Raw genomic sequence first — 4383 nt, 5'->3', positions numbered from 1 at the left:
TCAAGGGAAATCTGCTTCCCTCTGCTCTCCTCTGGATAACTACCCGACCTGCAGCAGCCAATAAGATCCCTTCAGGGTGTGTTGACCAGGTGACAGAGGTACGAGGGTTCAATGACCCACAGAAGGAGGAGTACTTCAGGAAGAGATTCAGTGATGAGGACCTGGCCAGCAGAATCAAACATAAAGACATCAAGGAGCCTCCACATCATGTGCCACATTCAGTTTTCTTCACTGAACACATGCTCAGAAGAAGCCTAAGACTTGACTGAGATGTACACACACCTTGTGGTGTTTCATACCAAACAGAAGAATGCTTGTGAAAGAAGAGACAGGGATAAAGAGAATTCTGTCACTGGGCCTTTTCAACAGCTTGTGAAGGGCAAGATTTTCTATGAAGAAACCTGGGAGGCAAAGTGAAGCCTCCAGGATTGTGCACACAGCTCTTTAAAGAGGAATGTGGGCTGTACCAGGACAAGGTGTTGCTTTGTTCATCTGAGCATTCAGGAGTTTCTGGCTGCTGTATATGTGTTCCTCTCATTCATCAACAACAATGAGAATCTAATGGACAAACCGCAAAACAAAGTCCAGTGTCTTTTTCTTCACTGTTCGAGAGAAGCCTAAAGTTAGTTACTTTCTACAAGAGTGCTGTGGATAAAGCCTTACGAAGTGAGGCAGGAAACCTGGACCTTTTCCTCCGCTTCCTTCTGGGCCTCTCACTGGAGTCCAATCAGAAGCACTTACGAGGTCTACTGACAAAGACCAGAAGCAGCTCACAGAGCCATGAAGACACAGTCGAGTACATCAAGGAGAAGATCAGGGAGAATCCCCTCTCCAGAGAGGAGCATCAATCTGTTCCACTGTCTGAATGAACTGAATGACCATTCTCTAGTAGAGGAGATCCAAAGATACCTGAGATCAGGAAGTCTCTCAAACCCAACCTGTCACCTGCACAGTGGTCAGCTCTGGTCTTTGTGTTGCTGACTTCAGAAAAGGAGCTGGATGTGTTTGACCTGAAGAAATACTCCAGATCAGAGGAAGGTCTTCTGAGGCTGCTGCCAGTGGTCAAAGCCTCCAGAGCTGTTCTGTGAGTAAATAAAATGACATATACGAACTAATCATCAGGAAGAAATATTCATTATAAAATATGTATTATAATATGTATAATATATTATATTGAAAAACATATTGAATAAATTCATTTATTTTCACATTAGTATAACAATATGACCATACAATTCTAGGAAACGGAAGATGAATCTATATGTTGTTTGGGAGAATAAACCAAATGCATCTGCCATTGTCCTTCTACACTACTGGTGTTAAATTAACAGTGTGTTTGTGAAGTCATGATGATCTCTTTGTCAGGCTGTCAGGCTGTGGAGTCACAGAGGAAGGCTGTGCTTCTCTGGTCTCAGCTCTGAGGTCAAACCCTCACACCTGAGAGCTGGATCTGAGTAACAATGACCTGAAGGATTCAGGAGTGAAGCTGCTCTCTGCTGGACTGGAGAATCCCCACTGTAAACTGGAGACTCTGAGGTCAGTATTATCAGATATGAAAGCACTTTATGTATGTAGTTCTCCCATTTGAATTATGAATAATCAGGAATGAATCGAGAATAATGATGAATGAGAAAGTTACAGAGATCAGACCCACTCTGTTATTGGTAATGGTGAGAGGTTAGCATGTTTTGTTGTAGCCTCTGTTATTGGTAATGGTGAGAGGTTAGCATGTTTTGTTGTAGCCTCTGTTATTGGTAATGGTGAGAGGTTAGCATGTTTTGTTGTAGCCTCTGTTATTGGTAATGGTGAGAGGTTAGTATGTTTTGTTGTAGCCTCTGTTATTGGTAATGGTGAGAGGTTAGCATGTTTTGTTTTAGCCTCTGTTATTGGTAATGGTGAGAGGTTAGCATGTTTTGTTTTAGCCTCTGTTATTGGTAATGGTGAGAGGTTAGCATGTTTTGTTGTAGCCTCTGTTATTGGTAATGGTGAGAGGTTAGCATGTTTTGTTGTAGTCTCTGTTATTGGTAATGGTGAGAGGTTAGCATTATGTTTTGTTGTAGCCTCTGTTATTGGTAATGGTGAGAGGTTAGCATGTTTTGTTGTAGCCTCTGTTATTGGGTAATGGTGAGAGGTTAGCATGTTTTGTTGTAGTCTCTGTTATTGGTAATGGTGAGAGGTTAGCATGTTTTGTTGTAGCCTCTCTGTTATTGGTAATGGTGAGAGGTTAGCATGTTTTGTTGTAGCCTCTGTAACTTTCTCACTTATTATTATTCATGATTCTTTCATGATTTTTCTTAATCATGACATCATCAGGATTAATTTATTATTGTTTAGAAACATGTTATCTACTCTCTTAGACAGAAAAGTTACTCCACTCATCATCCACCATTTTATTATTGGGCAAAAACACAAACCAAAAACACAACCAAAACAAACTGCAAATGCAACTAACGAGTTTATTTACAAAAACTACATTTTGACTATTTTAATACACTATGAGTGAATTGTTCAGAATACTTAAGACTTCTTCAAATGGGGAGACTGGAAACATAAAGTGCTTTCATTTTAATAGTGAAACACATATGTATTAAAAATACCTCAAATAAAAGGTGACATTATAAACTGTTACCTCATATGAAACATTTGATCTCAAATCCAAAATGTTGAGTATAGAGACACATTTAAAATGTTAGCTTCACTGTCAAAATAGATATGGTGTGACTGTTTACTCAATAAAATCTAAATCTGATACCTCACTGTCTAAATAGATATGGTGTGGACTGTATACTCAATACACCTACATCTGATTCTCACTGTCTAAATAGATATGGTGTGGACTGTATACTAATACAATCTAAATCTGATACCTCACTGTCTGTCTTCTGACTGATACTGATTTTAAACTGGTCTGGTCAGTCTACTCATATATTTAATATGCATCTTTCTATCTACAAGCAATACTTGAAAATGTGTCATTTCTAGGCTGTGCCTCTGGTCTGAGGCTAAACCCAACACGTTATTTGTGCACAGGTTACAGTGTAAGCAGAGAAAGCTAAGCGAAATATTTTAATACATCCTGTCTGTCATTGTATTTCTTCTGTGTTGGCAGACTCACTGGCTGTAAACTCACAGACACATCCTGTGAAGTGTTACCCCAGCTCTCAGTTCAAAACCCCTGCCACCTGAGAGCTGGATCTGAGTAACAATGACCTGAAGGATTCAGGAGTGAAGCTGCTCTCTGCTGGACTGGGGAATCCCCACTGTAAACTGGAGACTTGAGGTCAGTATTCCTGTAGTTGGTCAACAAGTGATAACTGTTCACCAGATCCACATGTGTTTACCAGACACACATAGTCCACACCATATGTGTTTGGACAGTGAAGCTTACAGTTTTTAAATGTGGTGCTTTGCTAAATCTGATTCCTCACTGTCTGTCTTCTGACTGATACTGCTTTTAAACTGGTCTGGTCAGTCTACTATAATATTTGTACTATACATGTTTCTATCTGCAGGCAATACTTTGATCATTTGTTATTTTTTATGATGATACACTATTTTATGAATAGATATGGAAGGTTTCAGGACATTGATATATCTGAATATGTTGAAAAAATATACTGCCACTATTTTCCCCAATTAAAGAATATCAGTGTGGTTTTAATATGATTTGACTCTTTGCAGGCTGTCAGGCTGTCTAGTCACAGAGGAAGGCTGTGCTTCTCTGGTCTCAGCCTGAGGTCAAACCTCACACCTGAGAGCTGGACCTGAGCTACAATCACCCAGGAGACTCAGGAGTCAGACTGCTCTCTGCTGGACTGGAGGATCCACTGCAGACTGAGAAACTCATATGTAGAGGAAACACACACTGGACATATACACACACACACACACACTGGACACAAAACACACACTGACACACAAACACTGGACACACACACATACACACACTGACACACACACACATACACACACACACTGGACACACACACACACATACTGGAACCACACACACACACACACACACTGGTCACACACACACAAACATTCATCCACCTCTGGCCTGCTCGCCTCCCTACCACTGAGGAGTCCAGTTCCCCGCTCAGCCCAGTCAAAACTGTTCGCTGCTCTGGCCCCCAATGGTGGAACAAACTCCCTCACGACACCAGGACAGCGGAGTCAATCACCACCTTCCGGAGACACCTGAAACCCCACCTCTTTAAGGAATACCTAGGATAGGATAAAGTAATCCTTCTCACCCCCTTAAAAGATTTAGATGCACTATTTTTGTAAGTCGCTCTGGATAAGAGCATCTGCTAAATGACTTAAATGTAAATGTAACATTCTTGCCAACGCTTGACCAGTGTGTGTGTGTCCAGTGTTTGT

At 40.9% G+C, this 4383-nt stretch overlaps 1 protein-coding gene across 1 annotated transcript in view; it reads left to right on the top strand.

Annotated features, from left to right (window-relative positions):
* The first annotated feature begins 1445 nt into the window (after positions 1–1445).
* Positions 1446–4383, top strand: part of LOC135570198 (stonustoxin subunit beta-like) — an 8067-nt gene continuing 5129 nt past the window's right edge. Inside the window, exon 1 of the mRNA XM_065016307.1 lies at positions 1446–1536. The gene's annotated coding sequence lies outside the window, so the exon portion shown is untranslated. The remainder of the gene's footprint in view (positions 1537–4383) is intronic.

The sequence above is a fragment of the Oncorhynchus nerka genome, unplaced genomic scaffold, assembly GCF_034236695.1.
Source record: "Oncorhynchus nerka isolate Pitt River unplaced genomic scaffold, Oner_Uvic_2.0 unplaced_scaffold_1043, whole genome shotgun sequence".
NCBI classification, from domain to species: Eukaryota; Metazoa; Chordata; class Actinopteri; order Salmoniformes; family Salmonidae; genus Oncorhynchus; species Oncorhynchus nerka.
Note: the sequence above shows the minus strand (reverse complement) of the source record. Positions and strands in the feature narration are given on the sequence as shown.